Genomic DNA, 15376 nt, shown 5'->3' on the forward strand with positions numbered 1-15376 from the left:
TTTAGGGGAAACAGGGTAGCACATTGTCCCCCAACATCTGCTGACACCAGACATCTCTAACCTGATACAAACACATTCCTCTGCCTAAACAAATTTTATTTATTTATTTACTGATGACATTTGTACCCGCCTTTCCCCAAAGGCCCAAGGTGGTTTACAGTCAATAAAAGCATACAATATAAAAGTTAAAAACAAGTTAAAACTATGGATATTAGCAACCCTTATTAAAACCCGAACAAGATAGATAAAAACACCCTGATAATACCTAATGAAGTCGAATGGCCTTCTTAACCTTTGGATATCATTATTATTAGTTTTTCCAGAAGGTTTTTAGGCTCTTCTTAAAAGCCAGGAGAGAGGGTGCAGATCTAATTTCCCCTGGGAGGGCATTCCTGAGAAGGACCCCTCTCTAGCAGTCTTGTGGTGAAGAGTGTCCCAAATGATTGAGGACACCAATAATTCTTCACTAGGTCTTAAAACTCTCCCCGGTGTATATACAGGAATCCGATCAAAGGTCTTCTTGTGACTAGATTCAAATGTTTACTTGACTGATACTCAACCTTGTTAAGAACCAGGCTATTCTTTTTTCCCTCCTACAAGGAAATATTGTCTTTAGAAACAAATCAACAAAAACATCATTATTAGATTTGATTGTGTATTATTGCATGGCAGTGTTTTGGTTCTCATGATCTATTCCAACTCTATGATTTAGGAAGCCATTATTTGCTTTTCAGTGGAATGGTAAGGATGGTGGGGAGGAATACCTTATTGCAATTAATGGGAATTTTTCCCCTCAGGACTACAGCAGGAGAGGAAGGGGTAAAAAGGCATAATCCTCTCTCTCATTTTCTTCATGTAACCATAAACAGGAGGAGGAACACTAACTTCACCTTGCTGCAAATTCCTTGAGACAAGATGAGTACAGGAGGCTGTCAGGCTGGATAAAGTGAAGAAACTAACTATAGATACAGATTTTCCCAAGTTCCATGGTAAGCAACAGCTTAAAATGGAATTTAAAATGAAAGACGGAGGCCTGAATAGCAAATATAAACACACCTGTGTTTGAATCAGCCTTGTGCAATTATTAGTCTCTTGAGTAATAGAGCAGACAGCTTTCAAAACAAGATAAGGGAAGCAATGCAGTCATTTCTTTATGCTTTCATGAAATGGAATGTATCCAGTATGGCCACACAAAACCCCAATATTAAATAGTGAATCGCAGTGTTTTATTAAGAACCATCACTCAAGTCAGAGGAAACACTGGGAATAATAATATTTCACATCTTCCCATTGAATGATAAGAGTGCTTACGTGAATACAAAACATGATGGGAAATTCAATCAAGAAACACAATTCTCTTTTCTGTGGGGTCACACAGATTGTATTATGGGTGATATGGTGGGTCTGGTTCAGAGACAGCTGCATTAGATTTTTTTTTAATTCCAAAGCTGGCATTTTCCTCAGTAGACAGATGAGTAAAATCCTTTATTGCACATCAGAGACGTTGCATACAACAGTTTCCATGATTTCTTCCACTGTTCACTATGGAACATGTCATTACTTATATTTTTGTAGCATCACTGAGGAACACATTTGATGGTAGATGTTCCTAACCACATAATAAAAATTCATGGGCATAAAAAATATTGCAATGCAAGCAACAAGAGGAGATAAGCTGAAAATGAGGGCAGAGAAAGGAGAGATCTCAGCACACGGTGGCTGTACAATCCTTAACTGCTGGTGATTTAAACATATGGAATGAATGGAACCATTTCCGTATAAGTAGTGTAACTGTATTCTTGAACATCTTAGGACACTCTTGTGTGCTGTTATGAAGACTTTAATTTATCCTGGGAGAGCTAAAAAAACATTCACAGTTGATGTCAGGAATTAAAAGCAGGTGTTCAAACTCCACATTTTATTGAAACAGACTGGCAGCACCATATTCGTTGTATGATTTAAACTTTAAATGTTAGGGAAATAATAAAGAAAATGCAGCTCATGGGCCCTGAGGCTGTATTTTTGCCTATCCAAGTATTCAAGAATTGCCTTGCCTTGTTCCTAGCCACGGACCTTGTTTCAAGAATCAAGTTTTATTCTCGACCTTGTTGTGGTTTTTACCTTGGACCCTGAAAGACCCTGGATGTTTCCCCACACTATTGCTTGGCAATAGTGTGTGTTTCGGTTTCTTGGATTTAACTTTGAACTCTAATATTATATATTGGACTTTACATTTCTGGACTAAATTTGACCTTTCCTGAAAGGTCTGTTGCTGGACTATATTTTCTACTTGTTTTATTATTCTTATATATTTCTTTAATAAAGATATTAGATAGATATTGGCCTCCGTGTCCGGTTCTTGGTGCTCCGTTGCCACGGGCGTGACACAGTGGCTGTCAAAAATGAGTTGCCTTCGGTTACAAGTGGAATATGGGAGGGAGGCAGCTGCTAGAAAGAAAAGCACAAGGGGGAGAGGAGGCAAGGCACCACTCCAGGGCTGCAAATGAAGAGAAAAAAAGAGGGCTTTTTAAAGGAAGCCTGGTGTTGGAAAGCTCCATGCCAATTGCTCTTCCTTCCCTGCCCCGGGAAGTGGGGATTCAAGCCTCCTTAAAATGCCTTGCATGCTGCAAGGAGGGAGAGAGCACCACGTGCACCTGTCTAGAGTAGAAACAGCTTTAACTAAGCATTAAACCCGGCCTCCTCTATAGACAGTAGGGAAAGGATCGCAGAAAGAGTGGTATCCTAACTCTGATGCTTTTAATCCAGGTTTTAATTAATTAAGGATATACAAACAATGCCTAAAATGATGGGAAGGGGAGCCTGGAAAGCCTGCCCATTGCTTCCAATAGGCCAGGGCCAGGTCTAACAATATTTTCTGGCTGCGGACTGAAAACTCCATTTGGCTGCATACCTGTTTTCAGAAGGTACGCAAAAAAAGGTTATGGGAGGTCTACTGGTATCAGGCAAGCAGAAACTAATCGAGGCTCAGCCGAAATGCACAAGTATAATGCTGGCCAGTAGTGCCCCTTAAAACCTCTAGAATGCTATTAAATATTTCTCTCTGTTTAGTGACATTCCCACAGCTAAGCCTTTTGGAGACCTGGGTGGGTCTTTTTTTCCAACAAAATGGCTGTGCAATCACTTCTTGTTTGAAAATAACAATATGTTGGAGTAAGAGAGAGTGTACAAAAAGCCTCAAGCCATCGGTCTTTTGGAAGTACCAACATGGCCAGATGTTTTTTGGATTGCTAGAGGCTATTTTAGAGCGAAACAAAAAAAATTTGGGGTGGGCATTGTTGGAGAAAATGGGATGTGTATGGTATTCCAAAATTTCATAGGAGGCTACAGCTTCCTTATTCTCTCTTGTGTGTTGGGGAACAATAAGCATGCATGGAATGCTACTACAAATATTGGATGTGCATGGAAAGCAGGCACTAGAAATACAAAGAACATACCTTTTTAAGGGAAATGAGAATGACCTATAGTATTGAAAGTCCTATAACATTAGAAGAAGAAAAGTATAGTTGGATTATGTCATTTCAGCTTCCACAAGAATCACAGGTTTGGAGCCCAATGTGTCAAGCTTCCAGAAGGCCAGGGGAGATACAGATGTGTTGAAAACAAAATAATAGCTTTATTCTCTCTGGCTGGTCTTCATCTGATGTCATTGCTGGTTGTTCCCAGCCATGACAGGATGCTTTAATAAGCTATCATTAGATTATTTTGAAGATTTGTGTCTGTTTATTGATCAGCCTAGGAGAGGGATAAGATCAGAATTGAATGTGGTGGGACAAGCGATAATGAGCTGAAATGTGTTTTGATATCTCAGCTCCAGTTAATACAATGGGTGACAGACTGGTAAACAAAAGGGAGCTCAGCATGTTAGTCATCTCAATGGAAGCCTCATGGAGGGGTCTGATTTTGTGAAAGGATTGAAAAAATAGATGGCATGATTTTAATATTGAATGTAATGTTTTTTAAATGTTTAAATGTATATATTTTAATTCAATTTATTTTAGGCTTAATGTTTTGTATGTGTTTAAGGCATTGAATAATTGCCACATGTAAGCCGCTTTGAGTCTCCTTCGGGGTAGAGAAAGGCAAGAAGTAAACAGGGTAAATAAATATAATAAAATAAATGAAATGTTTCCAGGAATAAAGATATGGTACAAAGTATTGGTTTCTACCTTTAAAGTCCTACATTGTTTGGGTCCAGGTTACCTACAGGATTGCCTTCTCTTACACAATCCACCATTTCGAACCCTTCAGGAACGTTTATGTCAACCAGCAGCTCTTCTTATGTCTGTGGTAGAGCTGCAAGACCAAACCTTCAACAATACAACGTAACATCTGTGCACTAGGTAGAGATACAAAGGCAGTGTAAAAAATGATCTTATATATAACTTAAGGGGGGCAAAATTATGGATTTTCATATTACCCATGGATATGTCAAGAGTCATTCCATGGAGAAAGCTGGATACGCCTGGACGCCTGTCATTTTCCCATCCAGATCTTCAAAGTAAGTCAGTGCTACTGTGGCAGAGATAGTAAAAAGAGTTGGTAGATCTTTTAAATTCTCCCAGGATGAAGCTCTTGCCTTTCATCATTCTACTCAGAGAAAGTGTTGGGTTTTTTTTGTTTTAAATACCATACAGTTTTTACATTGACCCATGGATAAATTTATCCAGATTTTGGGAGGTAGATTTTATGACTAAAACCTCTAGATTCTATGAAGCGTTTTTTTCCCCCTAAATTTAGTTCTTTGTTAATTTTAAAAATCACAAATGCAGGCATAGACATTATGTTTCTTGATAATGGTGTAATCTTCCCCTTTTCAGTGCAGCTTTCAAAAGCCATTTCCAAGTAGATATGGATATTCCCAAACAGGACTTAAATGGATTTCTATATAAGTGAGAGAAGATTTGCTTTCTTCCCATACCACAAATAGTATACAATTTTGATGCACTTTTCTTTACTTTTTTTTTATAACAGAGGATAATTTCTGTAATTTCTGTAATTCACCTGAAAAAGGATGAAGCATAAGAAAATACAGATAGGTTCTGTGACACAACAGCAACATTAGAAACATTAGAATGGAATGTTTTAACTGGTATGCAAGCACTGAACCCAAATGATTCCATGAATCTATGTTGATCAAAACACCAGAAAAACAGAAACTGATCATTAATGGTTGCCATTACTGAAGCTTAAGCATTTCAAAAGAAAAAGTTAATGGAATAGGGGTGGTGGATATGACATATCCATACAGAAATAGACTTTAAAACAAGTAGATTCTTTGCTGAGAAGGTTTTTAATGCAAAGAAAGTCTCTAAAAACTCAAACACATTAACCATAGTCAAGGCTGAGGAATCTTTGGCTCCCCAAATCTTTTGCTTCCTAATTTTCTTTGGTCTACCCAGTTTAGCCAAATGTAAGGGAGTACGAGAGTCATTGAAGGGTAAAAGGTCCCAGCCTATGTGACTTTCAAGTGAATTGTCAAGGTGTCCAAGCGCCAATGTTGTGTTGTGGGCCATTTCTAAAATATTTAGATGTTGGGTAGTTTTTAATCAAAGTTTAAGGAACACGTTGTTAGGAAACTAGAGGTTCCTTTTGTTGGGGCATGTAAAATCAGTTAGTGTGTGTGTTAACTGAAAATGCTAAGCACTAAGCTGATTGGTTGGACCACACCCATGGAGCTAGCTGAACCTGGGATTTTTGGCAACAGTTACAGATGGCTTTCTGTGCAGCTTAGCACGAGAGGTTTTGATCCTAGGCTGCTGAGAGGCAGACATTTTACATGGACATCTGAAGACCATTTGAATCTCTCTCAAAGGACATTGTGTGAGTCCACGCAGCTGTTGAAGTGACTGTATATATGTTCCTTTGCACTTTGAACAGTAAACTTCTTGTTCTTTACTGATGATCTGCATGGCATATCTTTTCTCTGGCAAGACAATGTGTGGACTGGCCAAACGTGAACTACACATGATTTTCATTCTGTCACACTTTTCACATACCCCTTTTCTAATTGCTGTGAGCACAATAAAAAGCTATATGCCCTAGTGCTTTGACTCAATATAATTCTTTTTTATTAACTTTTTTGGACCACTACTTTTGGTCATACTGGCTTAGGAGCTGCAGTTTAAAAAAAAAAAAAAGAACCTTTCCAAGGTCTGCTTCCTCTGTTCTTGGATTTCGACTGGATGTCTTCCATACTATTTGATATTCTGTAATAACATACAGTCATTTTGTAACTATAATCAAAAGTGCTGCCACAAAATAAAAAGAAATGTCCCATGTTCCCATTATATTCCATGCACATTGTGGGAGAAAGTGGGACAGGCTGTTCTAATTATGAAGGGCCATTATTCCTTTCTGATTGTCGACTTGTTCCTTAAAGGCTCAGATCTGTTGTGAGAATGATAATGCATTCAGACCCGTACTTAGCAAAGCAGCAGCATTTGCTAGAAATGAGATACTATCAGAAATAGTTAGTGACCTCTTGCTAGAGAGGAATTTTGCAAAGCATTTGGGGAAAGTGCATCCAAATTATACGGCTGAAAGGAATCATTTAAAACTAAATTGCGGTGGGGAAAAAAGAACCACAGGCTCTTTGTTAAATTTAAGAGGGAGTTCACAAAATGATATATGGCATACAATTTTCCTTTCCTTAAATGTTATCTTTCACAATGATTTGTTATCTTATTCCACATGCATTTCAGATTTAGCAAAAGAGCAATATAGCTGCCATATAGCTACTACCCTCCTCTCAGTCACTGTATAAGTATGCTAAAAAAAAGCAACAACAACAACAACAACAAAGAAAGAAATGTGTAACTGAGCAACACAGGCAATAATCCACTAAGCATAAAAGAGTTCTATTCAGGAGACAGCAACCACACTTCCAAAGAAGATAGCCTCTGTTCACATGTACTTTATGTTCCTTGCATTCCTCTTCAGAAGTATCACCAAGTGAGCTGTTCTAGATGGTTAATGGAAATCAGCTCTTGCAATGGTGGCACCCTAAACATTGAAGGTTTACCCGAAGATGGATCTAGTACCTATCTTGTATTTTGGCGTAAGGAACTTTATGTATTTTCTACATGCTACACTTAAGATGATTTGAATCTCTGGAACTTTTATTTGCTTTCAAAATTTTACCATTTTTAAAAATTACAATTGCATATAAATTGTGCTATTTCTGTTGTCAACCACTCCAAGAAATCTATTGGAAATGTTCTTATATAGTAAACACAGTATCAGTTATTGTTCACATCAGTGGTCCTGTAATAAGAACTGCAGCAGATATTGCTCCCAATAATAAAAGCCACTGCTTACTAAATTAAGGACAAAACAAATCATTCCACAAGATGTAACTAAATAATTGTTTATAGAATGCCATATAGAAAAGCATGATTTCAACCATCACCACCAGGTATCTCTCTCTACTATCCATATCATTTCTCAGAAACTACTGTTGATTTTAGTTTGAGTGCACTATATCTTCAGTCATTGGAAACTATAAATATAACGTATGGAGGAAACTATTCTTCCAAAAAGCCATTTCTGCGTTCACGTTTTGCTTCGCAACTTTTACGATATAGTAGTTTCTACACAATAGGCCTTTGAATCATTTCACTGAAGCGTTCAAAAATATTTTTCTTAGAGAGCTCTTAAACTAAGTAAATCGGACTGGACATTTTTTTGTAGCTACACAGTGATGGTATAATAGATTTCCTTCTACTTTGTTAAGTGGTTAAATCACACAGTCGCCTCAGGCAAACTCTTTTCATGCCCTACTTACTGTAGATGAAATCTTCACTTAGAATACCACTGTGTAAGATATTGGACAGATACAGACAACTTTTAGTTTTCAGACTGGGCACCTGAGAACAGTGGCAAATATAAGTGACAAATAAATTTTAGAGAAGACAAACTAACAAGCTACCATGGATAGATGGCATTTATTTTAAAGTGTGGAATTCAAATTTTGCGACTATTGTTCTATTTCTGTATTGTATTAGTAGAAAGCCACTGGAATTCTAAAATGTACAGAAGAATAAGTCTTACAGACTATTAGCATAGTTTTTACAAATAAAGTCTTTATTCATTCATGTTACAGAACTCTTCTGACCAGGATTAGCTCAAATCATTCACTATCTTAGGCAAAAGTGGTACCACACATTCCATGTACAAAGGTCAGCGAGAGTCATAATTGCATTTTACAGTAATGTTGGTGAGAGGTCATAATTTTCCACTACTGCTGGGGGCAGGAGGGCAAAACAAGGAGGTTGGGACTGTCTATGCAGCACACAACTCTTGGACACCTTGTTGTTGTTTTACACCTTTTCTAGAGATGGCAATCTTTCTCTGCTCTGTAAAGCCATAGATCAGGCTGGACACCATATGCTTCCGAAAATTTTGTAGAATATTATTCATCAAAGGCTTCTGGCTCTTAGCAGCCATAGGAAAATAAATGATGGGCCATTTTATAGATTAAAAACAGGAATCAAGAGGATGATATAAAAGGTTAGTATTTTTATCCCCCACAGAAATGATCTGGAACCAATCAAACAGTGCAGGAATCTGCAAATGACACATAATTATTTGAATGGTAAAAGCCAGAGTATGAAGAATACAGGGATTACCAAAAGGGTAATTATGGGTGAGTGTAAAAAACTAGGGCAATGTGGATGAAAATACAGTGCCATTCTATATATATCTACTCAAAAATGCACTAGTGGGGCTCTCATCTGGGTAAGGGACTACAATCCAACTTTAGTGCCACATGATGGGATGATATAGTGATTAGACAGAAAGATAAACAGATATGAAGGGTTAGTCAAAATTCATTGCAAATAGGTCTATCAAGAGTTGTTAGCATGACAGCTAAACTGAACTTCCATGCTATATCATCTATATATATAAAAGAGTGATGGCATCAGGGCAGTGGACAAAACAACAAAAGTACAGGCCCCGCAACCTCGAAATTTGACAACACAACCCATCATCCATGCCTCCAGGTTGATACAACAAAAAGAAAAGAAAAATAAAGTCCTAATTAGAGGGAGAGCAATAATTTTTTTTATCCAATTGCTGCCAGTTTAGAGGGCTAATCTCTGCCCACTTGGTTGCCTAGCAACCAGCCAAGGGACAGCCAGGCTTCAGTTAGGGGACAGGCTGATTTAGGCCTCACTTAGGCTTCTTCCACAGATTATCTGATTTTAACTGGATTATATGGCAGTGTAGACTCAAGGCCCTTCTACACAGCTCTATAACCCATTTATAATCTTACATTATCTGCTTTGCACTGGATTATCTTGACTCCACACTGCCATATAATCCACTTCAGTGTGCATTTTATACAGCTGTGAAGAAGGGGCCTCATATAATCCAGTTCTAAGCAGATAATTTAAGATTATCAATATACAGTAGAGTCTCACTTATCCAACATAAACAGGCCGGCAGGATAAGTGAATATGTTGGATAATAAGAAGGGATTCAGGAAAAGCCTATTAAACATCAAATTAGGTAATCGTTTTACAAATTAAGCACCAAAACATCATGTTATACAACAAATTTGACAGAAAAAGTAGTTCCATGCGCAGTAATGCTATGTAGTAATTACAGTAGAGTCTCACTTATCCAACACTCGCTTATCCAATGTTCTGGATTATCCAATGCATTTTTGTAGTCAATGTTTTCAATATATTGTGATATTTTGGTGCTAAATTCATAAATACAGTAATTACTACATAGCATTACTGTGTATTGAACTACTTTTTCTGCCAAATTTGTTGTCTAAGATGATATTTTGGTGCTTCATTTGTAAAATCATAACCTAATTTGATGTTTAATAGGCTTATCCTTAATGCCTCCTTATTATCCAACATATTCGCTTATCCAATATTCTGCCAGCCTGTTTATGTTGGATAAGTGAGACTCTACTGTACTGTATTTACAAATTTACCACTACAATATCACAATGAATTTAAAACACTGACTACAAAAACATTGATTATGAAAAGGCAGACTGCGTTGGATAATCCAAAACATTATATACGTGAATGTTGGATAAGTGAGATTCTACTTTAATATGAAATAATTACTGGGATAGAATAATGCAGAACAATATAATCTCTAAAACCAGGACAGTAAATAAACAGGGGGATTCCACACAGGAAACAATCAGGGCCAGCTAACACCTCCCAACAAAGTATTCCCATCATCAAAGTCTGGCAAATCCTCTGTTTTCTCAGGGCCACAGGCAGTAGACGCACATAAAATATTGCAAACAACACCACTCTGAAAACAAGGGAATTCCAGACAGGAAAGAATCAGGGCCAGCTAACACCTCCCAACAAAAAATTCACTCAGAGAGGAAGCAGCCAGGCTTTAAAGCTGCAAGGCCATTACATCCTAATCATTTTTCCTAATTGCAGCATTCATACTTGCCTCCAACAGACAAAAAAAATCAAATCAGAAATATTGTATATTCACAACCTTTAGGAAATAATATCCCCTGATGGCGCAGCATGTTAAAGCGCTGAGCTGCTGAACTTCTGGACCGAAAGGCTGCAGGTTTGAATTGGGGGAGCGGAGAGCCCCCACTGTTAGCCCCAGCTTCTGCCAACCCAGAAGTTCAAAAACATGCAAATGTGAGTGTATCAATAGGTACTGCTCTGGCGGGAAGGTAACGCCGCTCTATGCAGTCATCCCACATGACCTTGGAGGAGTCTATGGACAACGCTGGCTCTTTGGCTTAGAAATGGAGATGAGCACCAACACTCTGAGTCAGACATGACTGGACTTAATGTCAGGGGAAAACGTTTACCCTTTACCTTAACTACCACCAGTTCCTCAATACTTTATTTCCCATACCACCATATTTTGCCACAGCAACGCGTGGCCGGGCACAGCTAGTTATCTATATATCAGTTGCTGAAGGAAGTAGCTGTTAATTCCTGCTCATAGGTGTCCTAAAGGTCATTATGTGCAGCCTTTTAGAATGTAAAGAGAACTAGGTGACTTCTTGGCTCTTAAGAGGCTCTTAGGTAAAGGTAAAGGTTTTCCTCTGACATTAAGTTTAGTCATGTCCGACTCTGGGGGTTGGTGCTCATCTCAATTTCTAAGCTGAAGAGCCAGCATTGTCTGTAAACACCTCCAAGTTCATGTGGCTGGCATGACTGCAAGGAGCGCCATTACCTTCCCACTGGAACAGTACTTATTGATCTACTCACATTTACATGTTTTCAAACTGCTAGGTTGGCAGAAGCTGGAGCTGACAGAGGGAGCTTACTCCACTCCCTGGATTCGAACCACCGACCTTTTGGTCAGCAAGTTCAGCGGCTCAGTGGTTTAACCACCGGGGGGTCTTAACCAACATATTTATAATGTTGAAACACTTTTTCTGACTAACCTTGTTGTAATGCTGTAATGAATATTTTGTGACCTGAGTTATTTTGGTTTCTCAGTCCTATGTTAACTTCTCCTCTTCTCTCTTATTAAAATTCAGCACATTGCTTACTTTAAAAAAACAAAAAACAGAAAGCTAGCCATTTAAATTCCAGAGAAGACAGGGAAACTTGTATCTTTTCTAGTTTTATTTTAAAAGCAGGTGGCTCAGCATCTATTAATAAGCAATTGTGTTCAGGTAAACTTTATTCTATAACCATTAGAGATACTAGCAGTCTGCCAGTCATTGTACTTAGTCATCCTAGTAAAACAGCGCTTAAACATGTTATAACATTTGACCTCATTCTTACAAGGTCTGGTGTTGTCTGTAAAATTACACCATAAAAGGTTGCGTTCAATGTCACACATGGGACTGTTCAAGTGTCAGCATTGATATAGGATAACAGATCTGAAGACAGAACTGAGACAGGCAGAAAACAGGACCTCAAAGTAGTGTGAAGGAGGTTAACCATTAATCATTAGTTTTATATGACAGTGTTGGAAACAGAGGTGCAAAAGAAGGTATTAGAAGTCTTTCTTGAATATGATGTCATATGAAAAGTGTGCATAGGCTTATAGCATTTTCTACATCACATTCAGAAGGCAGTTATAGCATTTTCTTTTTAGACACAAGTCTATATTATTAAATTAATGTTGACAGCATTTTTCATTTTGGGATTACAAAACAAAAAATATATACCTTGTGGCCTAGATATTGTGAACACATTGCATGTAATAATCTTATATTACAGATGAGCATATATATTCTCACAATCATTGCAAAATGGACAAGTGCATTCTCATTTATGCTACTCAGTTTAGAAGGCGGTTCCTGTAAATGCATGTCTGCATCTAATCATGTAAATTTAAAGTCAGAAATTATATCTGGAGAAGGGACAGACAACCCATGGGCTGTCAAAGCAGATCAAAGCAGCTCTACCCATTTTTCCAATAGTATGATTATTCTATTGCATTGTGAGGAAAAGACTATTACCCTTTTAAGCAGTGCCAGGACAGTGACACAATTGGGAACTTTAATGTCTTTCCATACCAATCCCAGATGATTGCACTGATGATTGCAATAGAGTAGCGAAGATCCCAAACAGGTGTTGTTTACTGAGGTTAGTGCTATTAATAGTAACTGGGAACCAATAAGCACAGATGAAGGAATGGGATGAGAGTATCTCCATTAAGCACTCATTTACTGTTACAAGTGCCAGATTTGCAACCAATGCCATATATACAGTACGCTGGATACATTACATTTGATACATTTATATTTTACTAGAATGAGAAGGAGTATATATAATATTATATGTTGTTGTAGTACATATAATGGATACTCCACAAAAGAAATAAGGTTGCAATGGGAATTTTTAAAAATAGGCTGCTAGAAGGCTTTGTCTCTGTCACGTTTCTATTGCCTTATTGTTGTAGCCTGGCAAGCATCGTATGAGCTTTCTGAGTACTTGGAGGATGAGGAAGGGGATGATGGGTTCCAACCTATAATTTCCGATGAGTCTGTAGAAGATAGCAGGGTCCTGGAGGGAGATGTTTTGGAATCCCCAGGCCATTCCCAGGCAACAGAGGGAAGTGATATCAGTTCCCGTAAGAATTGGCCAGAGTGGCCTTTGGAGGAAAATGTGGAAGACAAAAGTTTTTCCACATTGAGTTGCCTTGAAATCAGAGGGCAGAATGTAAAATTAAGACAAACTCATTTTTCTCAGAGGCTTAGGAGAGAAAAAGCAGGTGTGTGTGAAGTGATGTCATAGGAGGGATTGTGGCCTTTTAAGTGGTTTCTGGGCTCTCAGGCCTTTAGGGGAAACAAAACTGTAAAAAGGGAAACAGCTCCCAGTTTCTAGTCCTGTTACTGGTTCCTGTATTTCAAAATTCTTGGTTTGATTCCTGCTTATGACTTCATGTTCTTGGAGGTTTGCTTTTCTTGTGTTCCTGTTTTCATGTTTATGGATATAACTTTTGAACAATACTCTGCTTAAGAATTCTTTTGCTTTGTGTTAACGCAAGTCTCTGTGGATTATTTTTTGATGCCTTGGTTCAAAAGCTGATGAACTCTTGATCTCGTTGGGAATTACTTTTTGTCCTTTTTCTGCTTTTTTGACTTGCTTTTTTCCTTTTATTATTATTCATTAATAAACTTATACTTATTGGATTATCTGAGCATTGTGTGGTGTGGGGGGAAAAGGTGTTCCAGGGCTACAGTGCAACACTTACAGTGTTTATGTTTCTGTAATTTTCTGTGTTTTGTGCTTCAAGGATACCTAGCTAGTTGAGTTTGATAAGGTGATTGACTATGGGTAAAAATTCTAGTTTCCAGACCGTAAAACATGTCTGAGATATATGAGCAAAATCTATCGCTCAAGACTGGGAAAGAAAAGGATCTGACGATTGGTTGAGTTAGTGAAATGTATACCCTAACATGAATCCTTCCCTGCAGAGCTGGAACTTTTAATCTTGAAAAGCCCAAAATTCTAAAGGAATGCCATGAAGATAAAACACCCTCTCAGATGCCCTACTTGGAGATTTGGGATGAGGACTCTAGCTGACAGAGAAACAGAGAGAGAGGGTGTATTATATTATATACTGTAATATTATAATATCCTATAATATCATAAAATATTATGGCTACTCCACAACAAAAAGTATTGTGTTGGGGAAAAGATCTGAACTACATGTACCTCTAATAACACAAGTATATTAATCTGGTTTGTTTATGTTATCTAGACATTAAAATAACTTACCAGAACAAAAGTATTATGTTAATGAAATTGAATTGACTTAATTAGGACAGAACAGATTGGGAGTTTCACGGTGTCAGTTCCATGTGCAAAGTCTATAATTTTTTAGAAGGCAGGAAAGTAAGCATTGACCTGAAAGAAACAAGCAGATGCCATACTGTATGGGATTTTTCCTCTAGTATTCTAGCAAAGCAAAGGTTTCATAGGCAGCAGCTGATGCACTGACAGAGTTATGATTATGCTAGTTTGAATTCTACAGTGCCAAAGCTTGACCGAGTCATACGCACTCCTTGGGAGGTAAGCAGGCAGTGTTCCAGCTGGAGTGCTTAAGTGCGGAAAGACAAATCTGTTATGCCTTCATCATGGCTGCTTGTTGTAGTATTGGAAGAAGAAAGCAGTCAGGCAAGACATGCGTGATGCTGAAATTAGTGTTGTGTACATCCTGTATGAAAAACAAATATGGACTCAAAATAAGCATTGTTTTGTCTACAGAGAAAGCATTTGTTGTAATTTGTAATTCTAATGAGAGGAGGGGTAGAATTTTACTCATCCTGGTGTGAACTGGCAAAAGCAAATTGCTACAGCCCCTTCTAGCTCATGTATTCTTCCTCATTAATAATTTTTGCCATGTGTCTGAATTTTCATCATTAAATGTTGGAGGGCATGGACTATCTGGAGCCAATAAGAGACAGAATGAGAAGAAACACATTGATGCTTACTTCAGACAAGACAGATCAGTCAAAAGGCAAATCAGGGAACAGAGATTCAATCTATGCTGAGTGGAATACAACTCCCCCAAAGACAAAAGTTCCTTGAAAAGGGAGTTTGGGTTTGTAGATTCAGCCTTGAGGCTGTATGTCCAGGTTTCAGTATTGCAAGGAAGTGTATTTTCACAATTAAAACCAGAATCCCAGTTCCTAGAGATGTCTGATTTGACCACAATGGCTAACAACTCAGTCATATCTCATTTGGAATTACTGTAATGAACTCTACATGGGTCTGCCTTTGAAGAGCATGTGGGAAGTGCAGATGGCTCAAAATATTGCAGCCAGACTGTTGATGAGGGTTCAAGTTTGCTACTAGGATTTATACACCCAATTACAAAAGCTCCACTGGCTATTGGTTTCTGTGCATGTCTCAAAAATGCTGGCAATGACTGACAAAGC

This window comes from Anolis carolinensis, chromosome 3 (genome assembly GCF_035594765.1).
Source record: "Anolis carolinensis isolate JA03-04 chromosome 3, rAnoCar3.1.pri, whole genome shotgun sequence".
NCBI classification, from domain to species: Eukaryota; Metazoa; Chordata; class Lepidosauria; order Squamata; family Dactyloidae; genus Anolis; species Anolis carolinensis.